The sequence below is a fragment of the Plectropomus leopardus genome, chromosome 22 (genome assembly GCF_026936395.1).
Source record: "Plectropomus leopardus strain MGB_pleo_1.0 chromosome 22, ASM2693639v1, whole genome shotgun sequence".
In the NCBI taxonomy this organism is placed as follows: Eukaryota; Metazoa; Chordata; class Actinopteri; order Perciformes; family Serranidae; genus Plectropomus; species Plectropomus leopardus.
This window is the reverse complement of record NC_142197.1, coordinates 19,103,832-19,130,271: the sequence shown is the minus strand read 5'-3', so window position 1 is coordinate 19,130,271 and position 26,440 is coordinate 19,103,832. Positions and strand designations below refer to the sequence as shown.

General features: G+C 39.8%; 1 long non-coding RNA gene across 1 annotated transcript in view; it reads left to right on the top strand.

The window, feature by feature from the left end:
- Positions 1-7,504, top strand: part of LOC148185902 (uncharacterized) — a 133,154-nt gene extending 125,650 nt beyond the window's left edge. Inside the window, exons 5-6 of the long non-coding RNA XR_015775574.1 lie at positions 5,332-5,516; positions 7,438-7,504. This is a non-coding gene — a long non-coding RNA (uncharacterized LOC148185902). The remainder of the gene's footprint in view (positions 1-5,331; positions 5,517-7,437) is intronic.
- The last annotated feature ends 18,936 nt before the right edge of the window (positions 7,505-26,440 follow it).

Below are 26,440 nucleotides of genomic sequence, written 5' to 3'. Positions count from 1 at the left end.
AATCCCAGTTTTATAGAATTAAATAACTCATTAAATCCAAACTTATCAGAAAAACAAATTCTTAAACAGCAGGGTGATAAAAGCTACCTTAAATGACAGCAATCATCTTTTGGAAAAATGTATTTGATGTGTTCCTTGAGTTTTTAGTATGGCCCATGTACCATTCACTGACATGGAGAGGGTTGGGTTTGTGACCTGTGCTGCAGCCAGCCACCAGGGAGCAATCGAGATATTTTGGCCTTACTTTGGGGGAGCTGTTATGTCATTAGTCTTTATAGTCCATGGTTTCACTGGATCGGTTGATCCTGATGAAGGCCACAAGATAAAAGGTGTTAGTCTTGCGATAAAGTTATTTTTAATATCAAGGGAATATTTATCTTCAATAGCCATGTCCACAGCTTAGTAGAAATATTAGCCTTTTTGGATCAAGGGCACAAGCTGGGGTATTTTGTGCAAGTGAACATAGTCACTGAGGATATCAATGAAAGAAAAAAAAAATCAAGTTGAAATACAGATTACAGAAAGCATTTCCAGAACCAGCAGCTCCTACCACTTTACTACTCCAACTTTAAAACCACAAAAAATGACCTTTTAAGTCAGCCTCAATAATGACCATGTCTCACCATTGTACGCAAAGACCTATGTAGCTCCAGAAGCTAACACCTGTGTGAAACCAAACTGAATTCATGAGCTGGCACTGTGTTATTTGTTGGATGATGTCACTTCCCAATCAAAGAGATTGTTTGCAGGCAGATCATTGACCGAGGTCTGTTCCATTTACCGCACCATTGGAGGAATCAATGGGACATATAGTTAATGAGGAATAACTGGAACTAATGGTCGTCTGCTTCAGTGAACACTTACGGGCCGGAGTGTAGCATCCCATTTACGCTTGTTATTTTGCATTAAGCTGCACATATGATCAATTAGCAACTTTGCACATTTATTGTATTTACAGTATATTTTGTTGAAATTCATCACATTGCTTATTAGAGATGGCATGACTGTAATACATTTGGCCGTGCCAGGTATACTATATTTTCAGTCATTAAAAACTGAATAGTTGTGGCTAACAAAATGTCAAAATTTAAATAAATAAGCAGTTATGATTGACACTAATACAAAATATGCCTCTTTTGTCATCTTTTGTAAAAAAGAAAAAAAACAATCAAAAAGAAACAAACAACCATTATTTCTCATTAAATTTTCGACAATTTATTTTCCACTCAACAGATGCATTAAGCCTCCTTAAAACAGTAATCCATTTATGATAATTAGGTTTTTTGTTATTTTCTGTCAATGCACTATAGAGAAAAGGCAGTATCTGTCAATCATCCATAGAATAAAATGCATAAATGTTTAAAAATAGGAGGAGAAAGCATGTAGATTAAAATACCAGCAGTCGAGCTGGCTTAACTGCTAATTATTGGAGCAAAAAACACTTTTTCACAACTTTTCTTTCTCTTAAATAAGCTTTTATTTTTCTCTGGCCGACAATGGGAAACAGGGAGATGGTGACTGAAACATTGGCTGGCTAAATATGGGCCTTTCATCCGGCTTAACTCTACAAATGGACCTCATTGTCTTGAGGAATTCGATTTTCTGCCATTCTGAGTGCACGCTGTGTCCCTCTCTGGGGCCCGACTGCAGCGAGCGGGACCCTTATCAACAGCACTCAGGGTGTGGAATTGAGGAATTGAGTTCTGCCTCAAATCAAACCATGAGAAAGAGCGACAGGGAGCGAGCAGGAGTGAGAAGAAGAGAGACGTAGAGAGGAATGGGGAGAGGGTTCAAGATAAAATCTCCAGATGCTTCCACTCTCCTACTTAGACGCAAGCCACACACACTTGCACATCACATGCGCACCTGTTCAAGCGCACAACAAGTGCATTCTGTATGCAAAACACATGCATACAGTATAATCACGCCTGTACACACACGAGTACACACACACTGTGTGAAATTTGCCAGTAAAACCGGTGACGGCATTCCCAGTGAGGAAGCTTTTGTACACTCTAATTTCCAGTGTTTTCTTCTAGTGCTCGGAGCCAGTGCCCAAATAGAGCTGTTTTTAGCTGCGAGGTAAAGGCTGTGCTCTTTTGTGTACTTATGTGCCCTTTAGTAGATGTGCACTATAACAGTGTCCCCAAATGGGGGTTTGAAGTATATCCTTGGCGATACATTGGAGTACTGCAAGGCTATGGGAGATTTTTCATGTAAAATTAAAGAAACAAAAAAAAATTGAATGAAAAAAATCTTGTAATGAGTTAAGTAAAAAAATGTTTTTATGTAAGCTCAATAAAAAATATTATGTATTTAATATTCCTTTTTTTTCAGGTTCTCAAACTGTTGCAACAAGCGCCATCATGTTCACGTCTACAATTGCTCACTGCATTTTCTTGGCCCTGGAGTAGCTAAGCCTCTTTTCACACCAAAATTGTTAACCAAGAGTTAACCTAAGTGCTATAAAATTCACACTGCACTTCTACTAACTCTGGGTGAAATGTCAGTTAAAAGACAGAACTCATTTTAAGATTCTAAAATTTTGTTCACCTGGCACAGATTCTCACTGGCCACTTTTAGCCCTAGGTAAAGTCCACTTTCGGGGAAAACCCTGCCCTGGAGCAGGGCCAGCAACCCAGTAGTAGAGGGATTAACCCAATCTGAATGTGTCAGGATTGTGCCAGTGTGAACGTTTTCTTGGCCCTACTCTAACACCACATCCTAACTGGATTATACACAAGCAAGTGACAGAGACTAAATCAGGTTTGATTGTACTGTTTTTGTATTGGACTGTCCAATCTGCCTGAGAGTGACGCAGCGCATTGCAAAGTGGAGATGGCGGGGTGATAGAAATGTGAGTAAGAATATAGTGAGTATGAAGAATAAGGGAGTAAATACATACCCATTGTAAGTGGTTTGTGTACATGACTTGATGGAGTGTCATATTTTGGCCCATCCAATGTATCGTGATGTGCAGGACGCTCATTTGCTGTTAGAACATGGTGTAACGGCTCCCCTAGCCCGGGGCTAAGTACAGTGTGAAATGCCTATGTGACTGGAAAGCTAGTTACGATATTAAAGGAAATGGATTTGTGATTAGCATGCAGACAGAAGTGAAAAAGGAAGACAGAACCAAGGAAATGCCGTCAGTATGAGGAAGAATATGTTTTAATTGGATTTACCTCATTTTATTGTACCTCTTTATACCATCTTTTACTGTTTTTATACCAAAAATGTTTTGCACTGGTCAGGTGGTACGTGGCTGTAAAAATATTCTTAAAGAAAAAAAAATGTTTGAGAACCATCGATTTAGAAGGAATGCTCACATTTACAGCCTTTCTTTTTGCAAGGTCCACAGTTATTTTGTTTGTCTGTCCTTGAGTTGATCTTGAATTCAGGGCTACAAAGGACACCTGTTTGTCATCAAAACATGAAAAAATGCCTGGAAATTTTGCTTTTGAATTCAGCTTTCTCAAACTCAATCATCACAAGTATATCCTTTCAACACAACACAAATGAAAGACATTCTCTGAGTTATTTCAATAAAGATTTGCTCCACAACAATGGGCAAAATGATAGCTGTACTTATGACTTTGTTGGAACTGGAATGGAAACACTGTGATATTCAGTGGGCCTCTTCCGGCAAGTAGTAATAACTGGTGCCCATGGACAGGAGAGACTAGCCCAGACTCACTGTCAAAAGGCTCTCATGATTTTAGTCATGAAATCCACAGAGACCGAGGCTGTTGCAGATCAACAGCTGTTTGAGTTTTCCATCATGTAAATAGTTAAACTACCTGCTGTCAATGCCTGTAGGCTACATGTGCACCTTTTGTGTTGTGCATCTATTAATAACAACAAGTGTTCTTATTTGACTGCTAAGTAGGTCCAGAATGCCGATATGTGGGTTCATTTCATGGACTTTCTCAAACAACATCAACTGTTGCGAGACGTTTGTCACAGCACCGTTAATATTTTGTTGCAGGCAGAACTGGAGAAAATCTACCTGGAAGGGAAAGTTTAAGCCATACTCGTGCAGAATTTATAATTATATGAATGGATGATGTTTGGCATCAAGGTTCTGGCTTCATCACTCCCCATTAGGGAAAAAACAAGCTCTGCAGAGCAGGGAGTGGGGAATGATGATGATAACTCATTTGTGCCCCACATAAATACTACATATTAGGGCTGTCAGCGTTAATGCATTGGTCCCAATGTGATTAGGGCCACACGAAGCATTATTTTTTTAATCGCATTAATCGCATGCTGCTATTTTGTCTCTTTGACTTACTTACAGACAAGCCGCTGCAGGGAAGAAAAAAAATACACCACTTTGCTTTTTAATAGCTCCTTTCACTTTGAAAAACTCACAGTTGGTTCAGTTGACAAGTCAAATGTAATATCAGTGTTCCCATTGTCATTAAATTCCTGGAAAAATTATGAAATTAGAAAAACTGCTTCCCAGGCCTGGAAATGTTTTGCAATTAAAAGAAAGTTTTGAAAAAGTTTTAAATATATATTGTTTTTGGGTATTGCTGTACTTAAATACTTAAATAAATTAATGGAAAAGGGCATAAAATGTTACGGAAAAGATCTGAAAATGTCTTGAAAATATGTATTGGTAAAAATGTGTGGGAACCCTGTAATATGTGTCTGGTGTCAAACAGTTAAAATATCACTGAGGTACTTTGAGGTCCCACCTCAGAGCTGAGCGCACAGGTGCAACTAATCAGACTGATTATTGGGGAGAACCACAAAGCACTATTTTAAAGCAGGCTTTGTTAATCACCACAGACCTGTGGATGAAACTAAATTGAAGAAACTAACTACAGCATTTGCTAAATTAGTGTAAATTGACAGTAGACTTGCATTTTAAATCCTGTGTGTGATCTATCCTGGCTTCATGTGAGTAGAGAAAATCTCCGTTAGCCGCTAGGCTTATTTGTACAATGTAAAGTGCTTCAGGTTTGTGCTAATAGCGTTAGCATGTTGTATTTGAGTGCATGTCTGATATAAGACAACTAATTGTTATGAACCTTTGTGGGTTGTAATTGAGATGAATTTTGTAAAGTTACCTTTGTCCAATGTCATTGTCATTTCTGACATCATAATAGTAGAAGAGAATTTTTCTAGCTGCAAGACTAATTCATAGGCTACAATGTAAAAGGCTTTAGGCTTTTGCTACAAACAGTAGCATGGTGCATATGTGGGTAAAATGTGTCTAGTAAAAGACAAATGTTGTTTGTGACTCATGAGTCATAATAAAGCCAATTTGTGTAGTTTTCTTTAATATTGTCACTATTAAACCATGTTTTATTTGTGTTTTAGGTGTGTTTTGAACAAGTGTGAACCCACTGTGGCGCTACCCACTGGATTATGAACTGGGGTTTTGGACGGGTGGATTTGAACCCAGAACACGATGCAAGTCCACAAACGCCAACAACCTGACTGCATTTGGCTCCTGGCTACACCGGTGAAGTTGCTGCTAGCAAAGTTAGCCTTCATAATTAGAGGTAAAGTTTAGAGCTAAGTACTAAAATAATCATAGTAACGTTAGCTTATTGCATACATGTCTACATTTGCCAAATATTACATATGAGAGGAGTAATGTTAACCCTGTAATGCTATTGTAGTTGAAGTCAGTGTTTATTGTATGTAATGTTAGCTTAATGTTAAACTGTGTGTAGGATTAACCACTTGCGGGAAGACATATTCTAGCATTGTGTTTGTAAATTGGTTTTGCAAGTGTAAGGCTATGTTAGCTAACTTAAAGGAGTGTGGTAGTGAATTGTAAAATGGGGCTTGTCAATAGTTTATTATCTTTAGCTAGCTCTAACAAAGATTCCTGATGGTTGCAATAACTGAACAATGTGGTGGTGTTGGTGTGCCTTTAAAAAAAAGCCAGCAGTCCAACAGATAGAAATCAGCTCATTTAACCAAGCAAACATTACTACTGAACACTGGTTCTAAATGTTTATTCTCCCAGTCATATGAATGAAGGACATTTATATCATTTTACTCATAGTCTTTGGGAAAAAATGCTTATCAGGTTTAGTGACAATTTAGTAATACTTATCCTTTAGTTGCGTCAATAAAGGACAGTTTTAGTTGACAAAGAGTCAGTACATTTTTGTCAACTTTTTGCCAAAATGTTTTCTTTCTTTAAACTAATTCAATCAGGTTAATGCATGTATGGGAATTTGGAATCAAGGTAACTGTTTCTATCAAGTGCTGAGCTTCATTAAACATTTCACTCAACACTTTTACTGCTATAATATCAGAATGCTTTACCTAGTTATTGGGTTAAGTTTAATCCTATTCTTTGTACTCAATTTGCCACAGCAGGGTATCTTCTGGTCTCCAGTTACCTCAGTGGATTGTTTTTTCCTTTCTGCTGAATGATATCATGTGTCCATAGATCTATTCTTTTTTTCCAACCAACCTCTTTTTTAAACCATCATGTTGTTACCATTTACTTGTTAGTTTGTGATATCATCTTGTATAGCTGGAATTCTGGCTGGCTGTCAAAATGTAACCAATGCCACTGGCTGAATTGTTTGAAGGATGCGTGCAGACAGACTAAATGCATAATTGGGAGAAAATATGCATTTTTAATGTCTGATAGCGTACCACTACCATTTCAGTCACATCATGTCTCGTCAATGAAAACACCTTTCCCCTTTTGTTTTTATAAAAAATGTATTTCTGGCTCGTCAGTGTCTCGTCTTAGTAATAGAAAAAAAAGGTAATTGATAAACCTTTTTCTTTGCTGGAGATGTTATGCTTTTTTGTTTTTTCAAAGTTTTTTGAAAGGCTTGCATTGCATTGAGGGATAATAGTATCCATCAACAGCACACTCAAAAAAACAAGTATATGTAGTATCCAATCCGTTTGATGTTGTACATGTACTTTTCCAGTGTGAACCACTACATTTATATACAAAAAAATAATGCTTAGCATTTGTATGCAGTTTGGTTTCCGACATGCTGATGGCCTTCAGGTGGATGCTGGGGTGGAGGTGGGAGGCTTTTGAAATGCTACAACAATGAAAGCTGTAGCAACAGCATACAGTAGCTCTCAGCTGACCAGAGGGAGTACGTTATGTCAGTGAAGCGACAGAACGGAGGTGGTTGCCTGAAGCCGTTTGCTGAACTCACCTCGTAAGAGCAACGTTTCAGCCGAGTGCAATTTTACCTTATATTTGTGTTGTTGCATTTAGTTTGTTTTTAAATGACATGCAAATTTTAACATAAGATGCTAATTCAGTTGACTGCTGATCCTGTTTATGCGTCACACTAATAAAAATGGAACTTATGTATACTTGAGAGAGCATAGTTTCATTTTCCCATGCGATCAACTTCACCAAAGCTCTCATTATTGTGACAAGCCATCAATTCAGTTCTGCCATCTTATTGTCACTGCTCTCGTCCTCAGGCTGATGTCATGCATCCCATTAGCCAATTAGCCAGAGAGAGAGAGAAAGAGAGAGAAAGCGCCTGTTACAGGTAAGGATGCACACACTCACACAAACACACAATACACACAATACCAATCTGATGTGAAATAGTGCCATTTACAGCAGGGCAAGCACTGAGTCACCTTGCTAGTGAGTGTCATTCGCCAGGACACGGTAACTAGACCCAGTGGTGTTCTCAAACCACCACAGGGCATCAAGCCAGTGTGTGAGGTGTCAAGGCTAAGTTCCACATTGAGGTGTGACATTACCGCTGGTTGTTGGGACAATAAACCAGGGTTGCCAGGTGCTCCATGGGAGCTTTCACCCACTGAGCTCAACTTATCTGAAATGACTTTGCTGGGCGGCAGCTGTTAAGTGGTGCTTTGGTGTGGCCAAGCTTCGCATCTCCTGTAGCAGGCGGCCAAGAAAGCAGAGCCGTAATTTAAAAGGTAATAAAAATAAGGGGCAGAGAATTATTCAGTTTGAGTTGTGAGTCAATATTTAGCAACTTTGCAGTCATTTTAATCAAAATGATGAATTTTCAATATGTTTTGTGTTAAGCGTAGAACTTATTCAGTCCAATAATGTGTAGGTGAGTTATTGTGCCGAAGCTCAAGGAAGTAATGTGTTTAAAAAACAAAAACAAAACACTATTATGTAGATTTAAGGCAGAGCTCAGCCTAGATTTTTAGGGTCCTTAAGCGGGTTTGGTTTGGGTGTCCCACTTATTTTATCATGTTGCCACTTCACATGGCAATAAACTAACGTGTGTTAAGCGCACATAATGTACAAAAAGCTACGTGTAAAGACTCAAGTGGGACCTTTTTGCAGCGACACTATCTGTAAATAGGCTACAGTAAATACATTATTTGCCCCCAACCTCACAAATCATCCCTCTCTGGGCCTTTTTCTTGATCTCCTTAAAGTTTGATCCATATTTTAGCGTTAGAGTCTCATTGGATAGGGCTGAATTAAGTCTTCATGTGTATGATGGCAAGATGAAGGATATGTCACACCTTAAGAGATATGAAGCACAAGGCGTACATTTATTAAAATTAACTAAAACTATTTTGCAAAGTTGAAAAAAGTTGCAAAGTCTGGTACAGTGATAAGTTGAGGAAGAAGGACAAAAGGAGCGGTGTTTAAAAAAATTATTAATGTAAATTTGTCCAAGTTAAGGGCAAAATTTAATTAAATGCTTTGTTAATTTTTTTTGTCATTTTGTTTTTGGGTTGTTCATCTCTCCTTCCCATTCTTGGGAACATGATATCATGACGACATGATGAGGGAATTTCTTTAAATTTGGCACAAATTCACTTTGAGTTAAGAATGAACCGATTTAAATATGGTGGACATAGGTCACTGCGACTTTGACCGTCTCATTCTCATTAATGCAATATCTCAGGAACACCTGAAGGGATTTTGTCAAATTTGGCACAAACATCCACTTGGACTCAACAAGGAACTGATGAGAATTTGGTGGTTAAAGGTCAACTGTGACATCATAATGTTCTCCAAAAACAACTTTCTGGCCATTCTCAATAATACTCAGTGAGAGAAGGGGAGACATTTGATCAGATACTGAATTGCTGACACTGTGTTGCCACAGGGAGGGTGTGTGTATAGCGTCCATGTTTTCACCGACATGGATGTAAACTGTAAATGGGAGGCATACAATTGTGAGTAATTCTATTTTTTTCTGTTTTCGTGACCGAAAGGATAATTCTGTTACATCTTCTCCTCAAGGTTGTAAACACTGACACCAGCTGTGACACAAGGGGGAAGCGGGGTCTTGCATAATTTGTAGATCCTACACAACATGCTTAATGAGCCTTTAGCTCCTCAGCTCTGCTTTGGAGCGTTGTAAGTGCTCCTGGTGGCCCTCTGCTCACCCTTGGGCTTTTTTTTTTTTTTGTAGTTGTCTTATGCGTTGGTGGTAGGTCAAATGGAGAAACAGATACAGACTTGTGTACGAACAGTGTATATAGCATGTGCAAAGAAAGTGAGTTTTTAACACAACATCTATCATTATACAGCATATTTCCCTGTGTGAATGTCTGACCTATGTGATGAAAATTGAACCTTTTTGCAACCCAGCGTTGTTGCCTTACGGTTCCACTCCTGATGGTTTCTGTCTTTGATGTCGACATGATAATATAACAGCCACTTGTCTTATAAGTGCTTGGGGCAAATAGCCTTGTCCCTCCCACTCGGTAGAACACACAAACACACACACACACATACATACACATACATAGACCAGTAATGATTTTTAGCTATGGGGAGCCAAGTTTCACATGCACCACCAGCAGTCGTAACAGAACAAATGATGTTACTCTTCTCGAGAGCACGAGAGGTGGCATATTGACACAGCAAGTACTACACAGAGCTTAAATTATCACAGCGGAGTGTGTGTAAGTGCTTCAAGCCTGTTTTGTGTGCACTTTTGAGTGTATTTTTAAGCATATGATGTGATCTTGCTGATACTGATGCAGGGAGCGAACATCATGGCCCCTCTATTCATGCCTGTGATGTAGAGAAGTTGCCCAGCTGACCTTGACCAGTTTTTCACCTCCCATTATTGCTCCTGCCTTTTTATATATGTGAGCATGAGTGAGTACAGTATGTAGTATGTGTTCGCTCCTGTGCGACCCCGAGAGGAATGTAATGCATGTAAGATGGAATGGCTGCCAGTGTATTGTAAAAATGTAGTCTTAGTCTGGTTCCTACCACACACCGTGGCATATTTACAGCTATGTTTTCACCCTTTTTTATGCCTGAGTTATCCTCATGTGCGTCCCATTCTCGTGAATGCAATCTCTCTAGAACACCTTGATCAAGTGTGTAAGTATTGCATTTTTATAAAGTTAGATGACTTATGAAAGGAAGATTAGAAGAAAACTGAAGCTGCAGAGACCAAGATATACTGAATTTTTGTCCCTTATATATGGGGTCCAAAATAGGCAGCCTGGATCCTACATCTCCCATAACACAACTTGATATATTTTTTTGCTTGAACCACCCTGTCCGATCTTAGATGTATCAAACTACAAGCTTTGTAACACATGCTTTCTGTTAAAAAAAAAAAAAACTACCAACAACAAAAAAGAAACAAGACAATCCTGATGATGTCATCAAAGATTTTGTGTTTCTTTTGCAGTTACTTTGCATCTCTTTGGGGTTAGTTGGAGACTTTTACTTGTCGATATTTGTTCATTTGTGTGACAATTTGCAAGTGAGGGCCAGGGGTCCCTGAGCACATTGGGCCCTTGAGCCTGTGCCGTGTGGGCTCATTCAGTAATCCATCCGTGTAGTAAACTAATATAAATGTGTTAAGTCAGTTGGGTTTGAAAAATAAAGCAAAAGCAAAACAAAAGAGATAAAATAACCAATTTATACAGACAAAGCTGATCTGATATTTCCCAATGTGATAATATCTGCTTTGCAAGTGTGTGCATGTGCAAGTGTCTGACTAGTATATGTGCAAAAACATGCAGAGTGAGGCCCTGAGTGTGTGTCGTGTGTGTGTGTGTGTGTGTGTGTGTGTGTGTGTGTGTGTGTGTGTGTGTAAGAGGTGCTGTACAAACTCGAGCAAAGCCACTGCTCGGGGGGGCGCACATATAATTGAGGTTAGACCACTCGCCTCTCGGCCTTGTTCTCCAGTCGAGTCTCCCCAATTTTTCTCCGGTCATTTTTCCAGCAAAATGTCCGTCATTAAAACCTCCCGACAACGACGGCGGTAATCCAGCCCCATTAAGATTTCGATTCCCCTTGTCCTCCGAGGACAGGATGTAATAGCTCAAAAGCATCTATTTAGGCAGATGGGAGAGGATTTATTAAAGAGGCGTTTTTCATGAATATAACCCCGTCTTATCATCAGCCAAAGCACTTTCGATCACAGGCCTTAATAAGTGAGTTTCTTTCAGAAGGGTGAGTGCCCTGCAGCTGACCTGGACCTATTGATACACTGGAAGAGTTGGCCATTGAAATGTGCTCATGTCGTCTGCCATTAGCCAAACTTGATTAAAAAAAATGGTAGGAAATGGGCACACTCTTGCACTTCCACGGCCACATACACACTCAGGGACCTCCAAGGATATGAGAGGTAATAAAAGGACAAATTTCTAGTGTGATCAATGCAGCTTTTGCGTTGGCTGCTTACAATACTCATAGCAGAGAGATGCAGTGTGCTCCTGGTGCAGACCTGTCCTAAATGCATTTTGATTTATTTGTGTAGGCGCGCAATATTTTTCTTCCACATTAAATGCTGGCTCGGAGGGTAACCTTTACCACTGAGTGTAAGTCTGGTTTGGTGGAAGCGGGAATTATTTCAGGGTCAGACGCTGTGTACAAAAAAGCTCTGGTAAGGCCCAGAGTTGTTGTTTACTGCATTGGGAAGAAGCAGTTGAGTTTTCTTGGGGGTTTAAAGCTTTAGGGATCTTCAAAGCAGGAACAGCAGAGTAAGACCTCAGCACGCAACATGAGGACATAAGAGACATGCACTGATTTCATGATCACAACTTTTCCAACAAAATAACAGTCTTTTTTGTAGGTAGGATAAAAGTACATTGCAGCATACTTGGGCTGTGTCTGACTCAGAGTTTTGTCAGTTGAATTTGATTTGTCTTTTCAGTATAAATACTCTACTAATTGATCCTTTTTTCTATTTAAAGTTTGAGAGTTTGAACAGGGTACAGCTTTGATGCTCACAGTGACAGCGATGTGAAAAAGAATAAACAAGCCAGGTTAGCCCTCCAAGCTAATACGGGCTAACTGAGCTAACGAGGAATAGAAAATATGCAGCAACATTTTTTGCAGACTGTATATCATACAAAAGCCACAGACCATATTGTATTGAGTTGCTGTGAGCAGTAAGTTCACCACTTCTAAGCAGAAGACAGAAGATAAAGTTACAAAGGGGAAAGCCAGCTGAAGAGGACAGGTGTGACATTTTGACAACATATGTGCGTGACCCATTGCCAGCAGAATTAAAAAGTAGAACTCAAAGAAGAAGAACAGCAGCTTAAAACATACACACTTTTAACTGACGATTACATTCAGCAACTCCTCGCACAGAACGAGATCAACCGCCATGTAACAGGTACAGTGAATGACTGTTATTGCCATGTTTAACTATTGCTATCGTGTTTCGGCTGACTAGAGGTGGATACCGTTGTGCTATGAGTCACACCCGTCAAGCCTCTTCTGATTTTGGAACGCCGGCATGCTATTGAAAATCACATGAGGGCAGCACGGTGTCGGCATTGGTTGGTTCTGTGTAAAAAAAGCAAAGGCAGTGTGATGAAGGGGTCACACGATTTCTGTGAAAAAATGGTTTCACCCTGGGTCAGGCTCTGTGTGGCAGCGTGAAAGCAAGGAGTGCTCACTCTGCAGAAGTGATGCACAGGTCAGCGCACAGTCCAATATTAAGAGCTTCGTGTAAGCTTGTTTAGTTAGACTTGCATGCCAAACACTGTGTCATAACAGCAGGCAAGCAGGCGTCTCTCTGTCCACACTGAATCCGTCACTGTGTGCTCGAGATCATACTTAAGACGTATTACTTAACTACTTAAAAATTGGGTGTGTACTTGCTGTCTTTCAATATGTTATCACTTTATAAACAGAAAACACATGTTTTGTATTTTCATAATAACTGGAAATGATATACAATAGAGCCAACATCAAGTAGGTTGTTATTAGCAATGGTCAGCCTTCAGCTGCGGTTTACAGGGTTACAGGTTGGTTTCGGGTCACTGTTTGTTTGACACGTTTTTTTATTGATAGTTTGAATGAAAAGGATTGTTTCTCCTAACTGGGCTGGTTGAGACTGGTTTTAAAAAACCCTGACCCTGATCTGATCTGGGGATCAAAACGTCCCCAAAAGTGCCCTGAACACTCAGTGACAAAAAAAAAAGAAAATATAAAGAATTGTACAGCTTGAAGAATCTCTAGTTGACTGAGGGTTCTACTGATGATTCGAATCCTGGACTTTCAGGGGGCAGCTCACTACGATAACAGTCTCCCAAATCCGCGTTCCGCCCTTGTCGTTCGGTCACACAAGGTTCATTCCTTGATGGTGGAGCCTTAATTCATTTGTCTTGTATGGGGCAACTCCTTGACCTTGTGGATGGAGATTAATGAAGAGCTTTAGTGGTGATGAAGGCTATCAGGCACCATGCTCTCCTCGTCTAATAGAGCAAGAGTTTTACATAGCCAATTATGTCCTTTACATAACGCTTGTAAGCACAGTTCTGTCAGGGGGAGCGCAGTCGGCCGGCTAGGCTGCAGTATATTTACGGTTGTAAAATATCAGGGTCACTTGGAGAGAGCATACCAGAGTGAACAATTATTTCTTTTTGTTTCACTTTAATTTTATAATGAGGGAAATAAGAAAGCAGCATGGTTGTTAAAGCCATGTGAAAAATAAAAAAAACATTGACATGTAACCTTATACATTGCTGCAACCTTCCAAAAGCTACACAAAAGGCCTGTGTATGTGCCATTTCTCAGTTAAACGTTACTGTAAAAGCGTTCACAGGCTTTTTTATCACAGGGTACAAAGCGTACAAGTGCAATTGTGAGCCATTACTACTCTTTGCTGCAATTATTGTCAGCCAAGCTCTTTGGGTTCTACACTCTGCTTTGCTCTGCTGTTCTGGGTAATTTTTCTTTTTTTTTTAACTCTCCAAAAACAGGGCTTGAAATTTTGATCTGCAGGGCAATTCAGCCTCAGTATCTTGTCATCTGAAGAAGGGCAAAGAAAGATACAGATGATAGGTATAGCAGAGGCGAGAGGGCGATGGAGAAATCTACTGTAATCAATAGGTGTGTAATTGGAAGCTGTCAGTTAAATGTTTTAGTATCCCCGTTGGTAATAGCAGCTCTATCGTTTTCTACACAAGATAAGGCAATTTGGTTCAGGCTGCGAGGGGCTAAAAAGTGTGCTCAGCAGGGCCTTGTGTGATGTGAGCGAGCTGTTCTCTCTTTAGCCATTCACAGCGGATGTATCTTTGATGATGTTCAAATGACAGCGCACTGTTCGCTCATCATAAACTGTCAGGCTCACTTTTATTGATGGGGGATCTTTTGAACCCCAGGATCCCAGACAGCATGGAGAGAGATGAGGAATGATTTGCACATCAAGTCATGTAAGAACCCTTTGAACTGTATGTTTCTCTCAGTGCCGCTCCTTATTCTTGCATGTTAAAGTTGTTTTTTCTAGGTTGAATACAGGCGAGCAAACGTTTGGCAACAATGTCCTTGGATGCATCTGTGGGGTTATGTGCTTAGTACCCTTAATGGATCCCAAAGTGTTTTGGGTTGCACACAAGTGTCAACAGAGGACAACACTTTTCAGATGGTGGGAACTTAACTTTTAGGGGTAAAGACTCATAGCCATTAATGATTCTGTGGCATTCGGAAATTTGCTTTTTTCAAATTAGCCTAATGGAAAATGTCTTCTGATTAGGGAGAAAGAACAACGTGTTCAGTTAAGCTCTCCATAATGTATTTATATCAGCTGGTTGTGGCACGCAGGTTCTCTCACTTGTTTAAATCTGTCCATGTTAATGGAGTACTGGTACTCCTGAAACTGCTCAAATGGATGGGAACTGACTGAATATTTGGTCATAATGATGATGTAGGTCTGACTAATAATACTACAAAAAATAATGAAATAAAACAACTGAAGTGACCCAATAGGCTTTTCTCTCAAGATACAGAAAAAAATACAAGTGATATTATACAAAGAATTACCTTAGACAAAATGATTTATTTTTGGAAGTGCCCTGAGTCAGATAAGAGTATCATTCCCAGGGACTTGGACTCTAAGTCTCGTGACTTGGACTTGAATCAGCCTCAAATCAGAAATTTGATGACTTAAGACTCGACTTCACAAAATCAGAGAGACCTGCAACTTGACTAGCTGCAACACCAGTGACCTGTGACTTCAGTTGGACTTGAACCTTTTTATTTGCAAATACTTCTTTTCCCCAAGCCCAAAGATTGAAACATTTCCAGAATCAGCTAACATTAACACTTCATTCCCAGGAAGTCAACACTTATAGTTTTATTCCCATTCAAAAATTATATCATGGTCAACAGAAAACTTACTGTGGCATGCAAAATGTGCAGGTTAAATATTGCAGATGGAGACTCAACAGCTTCCAGCAAGCTTGTTTTAATAAATTAATCAAAATTTAGAAAAAAAAAATTCATGATGTTTGGACATTTATTCTGTTATTACGCTGTTGTTAAAATGGTATTACATGTGATGATAGCACATTATGACTGTTTGAGGACTTTAAACTCAAAGTTTAACCTTAGGACCATAGTGCAAGGACTTGAGACTTACCTGTGACTTGCAAAACAATAGGCTGATCCCACCTCTGTCAATACCACTCTTGTGTCTGTGTTTTAAGTGTTGACCTGGAGCCAGGGGATAATTAGCATAGCTTAGTGTGAAGACTTGAAGCAGGGGGAAACAGCTGGCCTCTTTCAAGCTCTAAAGTACACTGTACCAGCACCTCTCAGCTCATGAATTACAAGTTGTTAGTTCCATTCACAAACATAAATGACAAGTTGTAGTTTTACAGTAAGTTGCGTGCTGTCGATAATTCATGACAAACAGCATCTGAGAGCAGGGACTTCTTGGAGTCTCTGCTATTTACCAACTCACAGTGTCAATAAGACTCCATGGAAGTCAGTGCATATGGCCTCACATCTTCTTGTTAAACTACAAAATGATTGAGCTGTAGCGGTGTTACTAGGCATTTGGGATGGACAAGATACTCGAGTACTCGATTTGGACATCTGTATTTATTCAGTGTATAGAGCAATCAGTGCCCATCCTTCTACATATGAACATGACTTTTTTTTTTTTTACTATTGAAAATTGGATCAAAATGTATTTCATTGTTCCCTTTATTGCTGCTTAAATGTGAGCTTCTTGTAGGGAATAGTTGGCAAGAGTTCACCTGCACACACACATACAGTGACAGGGCTAACTGTTAGCTTGACATGGCCAACATTACTTAACAGTTATTAACAGATTTAATGACAGAGCCGAGCTGTGTCAGTGTCAGTGTGAGTTTGTTGGAAGACGTTTAATGGCTTGTTGAGTTTTAGCCATTGTTGCTGTGTTAGCTTATTCGCGCAGGAATGACATTGAACTGTCCATTCACCAGAGCGGTGTGTCTAACCTGTGTGTTGATAGCAACAAAAAGTTTGCTGATTTTTGTTATGTTAACTTTAAGTTTACGATTTGATTGGCTAACTGAAGCCTGGTTGTTCAATAACAATAACAATTTATCTATTCATTTATCTTATTTAATAGGGACCATATACAGTTTAAAACATAAATGTTACCTTTTGATGCACTGTACCAGATTGTAGCTTAGAGGTAATTTGCGTCTGTAGTCCCTCGGCAGGTCAGAATAAAGGTACACCATGATGACATGATAAAACAAAGTTGTACAAGAAGAGAAAAAGAAAACACACACACTTTAAACTTTAAAAAAAGAGCCAGCTGAGCTGTTTTCCCCCTGCTGTCAGTCTTTATGCTAAGCTAAGCTAATCGCCTCATGGCTCTAGCTTCATAAATAGATGGATAGAAATAAGAGTGGTATCAAACCTCTCATCTAATTCTCAGCAAAAAAAAGTGATTATGCATTCTGTCAAATAATTCTGTGAACACTTTCCACAAAGGAAAAAAAAGGTCTCAATAATGTGTGACTTAATGACTCACAGCTGTAGGATAGATATTTTTTTATAGCATCAACTGACTGATATGGCCTTGCGTATTCAGAGGGTGACAGATGTCAGTGAGATGGTTTGAAACCTGGTCACTTCCTGCCAATGCCAGCCACACGGCAACACCGGCTGCCTGACTCGGTCCCCACGGATCGGCAGACGCTCCCGAGCAGGCTCTTAAGTGGGATCTGTGATGTTGCCATCAACCTCTCTGCACTGACAACACACACTGTGGTTGTGACGGCTGCGAGCCCAGGCCTCGTCCCAGAGCATCTGTTCTGTCCTCTCACTTGCTGGCTGGTTTTTTGCCTGTCACACCAGATCTATCCTTATGCGTTTGTGTTTCTGTCTTTGCACCTGTCTACATATGTAACTGTGGCTGTCTTTTGGGCTCTCTGGAGGATTCTCATTATGTCATCGGTTAACTTCCTTGTCTGAAGTGGTCACTCAAACTTAAGGGTTGTTGTTTTCAACACTTTGTCATCCTTTGTTTGCACTCTTAGTGCTGCTCTTTGTCATCAGCTGTACTGCCACTACTTCTAACATCCATTTTGCCCATTTCAGCCTCTCCTGCACATCTCTGTCATAGCCTTACATGCCTGTATTCAACAAGTCACTACTACAGTATAACAATGTTGTAAAAAGCTCATTCTCAAATCCCTCATCTGATGATGCAGCCATGGGGTGAGTAGTAGCAAGAACAACTCAATATCCACCCAAAGATCTGTCATTATCGTTTTCACCAGATACAACAGAGAGACTGCAAAAGATTCTGAAAAACTGCAGTTTTTCTTGCTCATCCTGTGACTGCGCCAAGTTTAGGGGTGGTGAACAGAGCCTGCCTAAGCTATACAAAGAGTATTGATAGGTGTAATGGTGTATATAAACAAGAACATTAAGATAAGATTGAAAATCAGTAAAGTAGTCATTTGAGAAAATCTCCCTGTAATTGGGTGTTTGCAGCAGATAATAAATCACTGGTTTTGTTAAGAGAGCTGTCATTATTGCCAGGCAGGCCCTGGTGAGAAGTTGAGGGTCTCAATCACATTAAAAAAGACCCAATTTTGCAATAATTACAGGTTTGTTTGTTTTTTTGTTCATGTTACTGCTTATTATATGGCTACTCACCGATATATTAATTATCTGACAATGTTGATTAAATTGGTAAATTACATGTCAAGTAACTTACAAGTTTGGCAGGACTCAAAACACGAAAGCATCAGAGGGCCTTTCATGTTTGTGATGAAATCACTCTCATATCTGTCATAAATGGTGTTATTTTTACCATACTATATTGCATAAAAAATAATTGAGATTAGCATTAACTGATGATCCTTGATTGTATTATTATGTGTAACTGCCTTACTACAACTGGCCTAGTCATAATTGATGAGGTGGGTGTACCGCTCGGTAGATAGGTAGGTTTTTCTGGGGAGGAAATGGGTATGGTCTCTTATATGTATTTAAACAACTTTTTTGGCTGATAGATGTGTATACTGTAAACAGACAGAAAAGGAGGTGGATATACCTCATATACCCTTTTCTTTATCCTCAAGTCAAACTTGAGTCACAAATTTGATGACTTTAGACTCGACTTGACAAAATCATCAAAGATTTGCATCTCAACTTGGACTTAAAAACCATTGCCTTGTAACTGTACTTGGACTTCAGCCTTTTGACTTGAAAATACTTGATACCTTCCATCAAGCCAATTTGGGACAAGCAAGTTATGGAAATTTTCCAAAATGAGATGAGTTTAATGCAAGACAGGAAAGAAACATACAAAATGAATGTACTTATAATATATTATAAATTGTAGGTAAAAAGGGGTTACATTGGCGAGAGAATGCAATATGACTTCTTCAGGACTTAAAAACTCCAAGTTTAAGACTTGGGACTTGACTGGACATTGGTCTGCCTTGACCTTGGACTTGACTTGTGACTTCTCTGACTTGTCTTGGGACTGGGATTGGAATTTGAGTGCAAAGACTTAAGACTTACTTGTGACTTGCACAACAATGACTTAGTCCAACGTCTGCCTTGGTGAGACGCCAGTCGAGCTGCAGACCACTGTTCAAGACCCACAAACAATGAAACCGGTTGTGTTTTAGTGAGTCATGTTGTGTTTCTAGCTTTCTAGGCCCAAAAATTTGGTTTTTAAAGTGACTTGTTGCTTTTGTGTGTGGTTCAGGGGTAGAGCGGGTCGTCCTCTAATCGGAAGGTCAGCAGTTTGATCCCTCGCTCCTCCAGTCAACATGTCGAAGTATCCCTGGGCAAGATACTGAACCCAAATTGCTCCTGATGCTGCTTTATCGGAATGTGAATGCGTATGAATGGTAACTGAGTAGCAGGTGGCACCTTGCATGGTAGCCTTGGCCACCAGTGTGTGAATGTGTGTGTGAATGGGTGAATGTGACATGTAGTGTAAAAGCACTTTGAGTGGACAAGAAAAAAGACCAGAAAAGTGCCATACATTTATGCATATCTAGTGCAGCCCATTTACCGTTTACTATTTTTTCCAGCAGGTGTCGTTCCATGAAAGCAATTGTTTTTTTTTGAGTTGTGCACTTTTACAGGAGCACAAATGCAGAATCAGAGCCATCTTCCTTGTATCAGAGTTAACGGAGGCAGACCAGCAGTTGAATCAAACCCTGAAAATCAATAAGGTGCACCGTGAAAGGGTTGAGGTTTATCCTGGTCCTCGCACACTGCTTGTGCAGAAAATGCGTTGCAGTTTGAATAATTTGCCGGTTACTCAGCATCTAACAAGAAAGGTGGCGGGGTGGCGGGGGCAGGGGGCAGGGGGCTGAGCTCCGCAGCCTTCAAATAATGAGGAAGGAATGAATTCAGTTGGGATTTCTAATTCTGCCAGACTGTGATTAATCCCATCAGTAAACAAAGCAGAGGTCATCGTGTTTTGGAGAACTCCAATTAGAGAGTAATCAGTGCTAATCAGACAAGCTGCTCACCGGCATCTTGGTGATTTCGGCAGTAAAGGGCTCTCTAGTGAATAGTCTGCCCTCCACACTGAGAACGACCGACCCACACTCTGTGATCCTGTGTTAAGGGAGTGGGAGGCAGAAGAAAGGAAGGAGGCTAATTAGCGGTGCCATTCATTAGCGACTGCGTGTGATGTGTGCTTGGGTGGGCTGGCGAAATGTGAGTGTTGCTCTGATGTGGCGAGAGTGTGCTTTAAGCAGGTGTGAGTACATGTAGGTCTTGTGTATGTAAGCTCAGGTACAGTTCAGGAAAAAAACTGTAGAATTGGGGACAGTCATTTGACTAGATACCAGAGGGCAAGTTGCTACAGATGTAAATGAACAGTGACTCACTGTTTTCTTCCAGTGCCCAGCCTTGAATCATAAAACTTGCCTTTTGCATCTGATGCCAGTTTTCAAGGTTAAAGGCCTTACTAGATGAGACTGTTTGCCAATTGATGGGACATTTTGCATTTGCAGCTATGTAGGAGGGAAAATTAACGTTTTATCTCCTTTAAGCATAATTTGGAAAGATCGGCTTTGTTGTGATATCACTGTTAGATACATGCCAGCATGATATGAATGAACCATAACAAACTGTCACTTTTTGTCCTAAATTAGAAGACAAGTTTGAGAAAAGTGTTTTTCAAAAACATGCTTTAATACTTTAATGTAGGACTGGGCAATATGGCCAAAAATGTTATCTTTATAAAAATGTTCATATCTGTCGATATCAATAAGTGTCACGATAAATGTCAACTTAATTATTCTAGTTTTTTCAAGTTTTGTTAAGTCAGGTTATGTCATTTCATTCTAATGAAATAGCAGCAGGTCAATTAGCTAGCACAAATTTAACAATCTCAACCATTAGCATTAGATGAGTCAACAACCCATAAAGCTACTGTAGCTAACATTATGTGGCAATGTCAGTCATGGGGAAGATCAGTGCTGTTGCCCATGATAAAAACAATTCCTGTGAAAAATAACTTAAGCGTGGTGAATGTCGTCGTAACATTATATTGTAACCTTACGCATTAGCTTAGTGGCGGCTGGTCTCATGTCCTTTGTCTGCAGTTATGTCTGCTGTTAAATGGTGGATGCTAACTAACGTTTCAGGTGTATTGGAGCCTCCCTCTCCTGGTGTATCTGTTGTTTAATCATTTTGAACATTTGTTATATTCCCATCAAGGAAAATTGTGGAATGCCTGGCCATGTGCTCCAACTAGAAAAAAAGAAAAAAAAACATTGCATCAAACCTTATCAAAGCTTATCCCTTTACTCACCAAGAGCTGTCTCTAGCGGTAGAAAGCCATGCAAATGTTTACTCTTGTTTTACTCTAATATCTCTTCTTTTCTTTGCCGCCGAACATGTTTTCATAGCCAATAAATGGAGGCTGTATCCTCTGGGCAGCTCTGCTTCTCCATCCTCTCTTTATTGGACTGTAGACGGACTTAAGACTACTCCCTAACTATTACCTCTCGGGATATAAGTGTTAACAGAGGATAGAATGGGCCAGAACTACCTGGTGTGCTCATTTCAGTAAATATCTCTACAACATAGGATACAACATAGGATTCTTTGACATTACGTCAAAACTGTTACTTCTTCACATTCTGCTGATAATGTTTTCTCATTTGTTTGAATGTTTTTTTTCCAAATTCTGGCCATATCTTACGCATTGTGCCATTAATATATTACAAGATACAATATGTTCATTAGTTAGCTTTAAGGGCGCTAATAAGCAGATTTTGGATAGAGCCCGGTAAACTGGTTACCCTTGTTTTCTATCTTGATGCCAAGCTAAGCTAATCATCCCTTGTCTACAGCTTCATATTGAATACACAGAAATTAATAAGGTATCATTCTACTCATTTAGCTTGAAGCAAGAAGCACATAGTCATTTTTTTTCCAAAACTTTAAACTATTCCTAAAATAGGATTTGTTATGGGTGGGTCATCCATCAACAGAAATCTCTCTCTCTCTTTCATTCTCTCTTCTCTCTGTTTCTCTGTATCTTTCTTTCTGTAGCAACATGATTGGTCCACAGGGAGCCCTAATCAAATAACTCGCAGGCCATTGCAGCTGCCATTTCAGCCATTTTGGTGGAACACACACAGATGCCGGGTGGGTTCCCTTCTGGCCTATCAGTCCAAATAGTGATATAAGGCTTTACTCATCACTACTACCTGTCTCAGCTTCAGAGACATTTATAGGCCAAGGAGTGCACTGCAATAATGAGTTTGTGTTTATTGCTAACGTGTTGCCGGTAGAAAATGGCAGATCCTAAGTGATTTGTGAGTTTAATTCCTCCACCTGGCCCTCAGATGGCCTATTGTCCCCCCCTCCACACCCCTATATACATAAATGACATGTTAATGACTCGCACACTGATAATGGCTTCTGTGGGTGGTGATTTGTAGGCTCCATTCATACCTCAAGGTTATCTGTGAATCATACTTCTGTATGTGAGTTGTGATTGCTCAGCAAAAATCAATAAGTGCTTTTGAGTTGCTTTAGACTCTCCTTCTGTCGGACAAAATAACAGGATTTTTTATTGTCTAGACCTTGTTCATTACGTCACCGACATTTCGAGGTCGCTTTCAGGAGCTTTCTGTCTTTATCCTGGTGACACATGCTGCAATATTAACTGTTTTTCATGGTCAGGCCGTTTTACATCTTCCTTACCTTTCATTCACACATTCATGGTTGGTTTTATGCCTCTGCGCCATTCACAGCTGTAGCAGGTGGCATTATGTTTTCGGGTTGTCTGTATCCATCTATCAGTCCGTCCGTACTTACATATGTACGAACGTCTGTACATCCGTCCGTCCGTCCATATTTCCAAACTTGGCACAAACATCCACTGATTGAAAGAATAAACAAATTAGATTTTTTTGGTCAAAGGGCAAGGTCACTGTGCCTTGAGGGGATTTCATGAAATTTGAAACAAAAGTACACTAGGACTCAACAATGATTGGATTAGATTTAGTGGTCAAAAGTCAAGGTCACTGTGACCTCATGAAACATGTTTTGGCCATTACTTAAGAATTAATGTGCTAATTATGGCAACATTTCAAACAAATGTCTAATAGAATAAAATGATGACGTAATTACATTTTATATCCAAAAGGTCAACTTTACTGCAATATATCATAATGTTCTCCAAAAACATTTTTTCTGACTCTGACCATCACTCATATCATCACTGTCATATCTCAGGAACAGAAGGGGAGAAATTTGATCAGATACTGAACTGGTGACACTAATCTTCGGTGTCTACCTTGAAACTGTGCTGTTTTCATAGATCCTCTGTGCTGCCGGTTTGAAGATGTGTGTAAAGCATCCACGTTTTCAAAGACACAGATGCATGCTGGAACTTGACGGGTTCACAGAGGCATACAACTATGGGGCTGTAATTCTATTTAAATAGAAAGTTCTAAGAGAAGAATCAAAGGGCAAAACCACGAACAATTTGCTGACACCCTGCTCTGTACCTTTCTTGTTCTGTCACGTTTGCAAAATCCCTCGCCCTAAAAATAAAGACCTGTTTTGGGCCAATCAACTTGGCTCCTTTAAAAGAGAAAAGCACTACTGTAGCCCTTTTTTCTAAAAGATTGATTAAAAAAGAATGTAGCCTCCTCTTGGCTAGCACAGCCTCCAATTAGCATCTAGTTAAGCTATTTGGAGTAACGTTACTGTGGAATTTGAAGGCAGTCCATTGGGAAAGTCTTTCTCGCTGAGGGAAGAAAGGAATCCTTATATCCTCCTTAATTAAAACATGATTTACACTTAGTCCCAGCTATGAAGTTGCCTTTGATGGTTCTTTTGTCAATTACAAGTAAGTCCTACAGAAGATTAGACAGCGCTCATTACAAGCAGGTTATTCTCAAGGACAGGCAAGTTCTGGCTTTTAAGTAAGGAGCTGCTGGGTGGGTTAGTACAAGGACACTAAAGGGGAACTCAAAAAATGAGTACGATTTTGTGTTATATAGCTCTTCTATCGAGGGCTGGTCCCTTAAGAGTTCTCACACCTCCTCATTTTCCTTCGCCTCCCTCTCCCCGACTCCTCCACACAAACAAAAAGTAGATGTCTCATCTCTGTCGTCAGATGCGCTCCTCTGTGTTCTGCCTTCATGTAACGGACACGGCTGTTATCAGCTGAATCCTGGGCTGCACATCTGCCAGAGTCCTCACGCTCCATTTACGCCCCGCCATCGAAACACCGATACAGCACTTATGCACTTCAAAAAAATCTTAGCCCGCCTGAAAGAGAAGGGCAGCATGAATATTTAACAAGGAAACTGCTTTTAGATACTCGCAGGCAAAAAAAAAAAAAAAAAGAGAGGGCATGGCTGGTCTTAAAGTCCTTAACTGATGAGCCTGAGACAAAGAACAAGCATTCAGCTGCCCTCAAGTCACCTCAAAGCTGTGTTCAGGATATTCATTGGCCCTGACGGAATAAATAGTATGTCAGGGCATCGAGCACAGTGCTGGAGGTATATTCTCCTCTTTGAAATCCAGAAACAGATACCGCAAAATAGTGTTATGTCACCGAGGTTTATTTACTGTTTCAGAACTTCATACACCTTCCCGCTATAAATCTTTCATACACTCCTCCAGTGTTGTAGTCAAGTCACCAACTCTTGAGTCCGAGGTGTATCAAGAGTCCCTAGTGTCCGAGTCCAAGTCCAAGTCAGAGTCACCAAAGAACAGTCCGAGTTGAGTCACCATTACCTGAGTCCCAGTCCTGTGTACAATTCATCATCATGCACAGGGCCGGCTCTAACCATTTTGGTGCCCTTTATAGCCACCCCTTTATATAGCCAGTTATAGAGTACATAAGCCTATTACTGCACAAGCAAACACATGCACCTGCAGAGTAGGACAAACATCTGCTGCAGTGCATCAATTACTTCTTAGTTGTGATTATTCATTAATAAAATAAGAGGATTAATCAGTTATATATGCCCAACAATATGAGTAATTATTTGTCCATGTTGGTCAACTCACTTCAGCACAATGTCTAACGTACTTACGGGGTAGAAAGAGCAGCACTAAGCAGCCAGCCAGCAGCAGCAATTAACTGTATAAATTACTGGCTTGACATTCAGATAATTCATAAACATTTCAATTCTTAGCAGCTATCATAGCATCATTATCTAGCATTATTAGCTAGCTATGCTTGATTTAAACCTAGATAGCTAGTACAAATGAAAAGTCTCAAAATGGCCACACAAAATGGCCTTTTTTTATGTTATAAAAGAAGGCATACCTCTGTATTTGGATCTCTTTTTCTTGGGTCTATTTTTGGATGACTATTCCAGTAAAAGTGTGTATTTTATGTTCAGGTGTTGTTTTTTTTTCAAGCAATCTTTCTTACAGCTAGAAATGTGTATGTATTTAACTAGATACACTTTTGGTTCATCAGACAATTATTTGAGTTCCAGAGCTGAGAAATAATGTTATAAGTAATGCTTCGGAAACCATGCTAGATTAGAGAAATACCAACTTATAATAATGAGTCCAAACAGCTATTAAACTTTTAACACCAACACAATATCACAGAAATATCCTAACGCAAGGTCTGACAGCTAGCTTCCTTTGTTTGTCCACTCCCGAAAGTCTGACAACAACAAAGCTCATGGCTACTTAATATTCACGCCATTCTGCATATTAAGTAGCCATATGCTTCCTTACTATCTGGCCTAAACCTCATGTATTTACTTATATGAGTCATTTTAGAAACTATCATTTCTGGCTAGCAAACTAACAAAGGCATTTCACTTACCTTTCTGTGGTATAACTGTGACAGGTGTCTTTCAAAGTTTGACAACCCAGCCTTCTCCTTAATTGTACATTTGCAAATGGAAAATTTAGCAGCGATTTTTCCAGAATCTGATACAAGATCCATGAAAGCAGAGTACACAATCTGGTGAGCATATTTTAATTGTGAACATATATAATCAGGTCGTGTGCAACATAAACTAGCGTAGCAGGTGGAGGAGTGCAGTGCCACTGCAACAAACTTAGCCCACTGTCACAGACTAAATATATATCAATATCATAACATATTTTTTGAAGACCTATTATAGATTTAAGTCGTCTGAGTCTTCATCCAACTTCCAAGTGTGCCTTCATGAATGCTTGAGTCCAAGTTCGAGTCATCATTGTGTAAGTCCAAGTCGAGTCACGTATCAGACTTGAGTCCGAATCCAGCACTCGAGTACTACATCACTGCACTCCTCATATTCT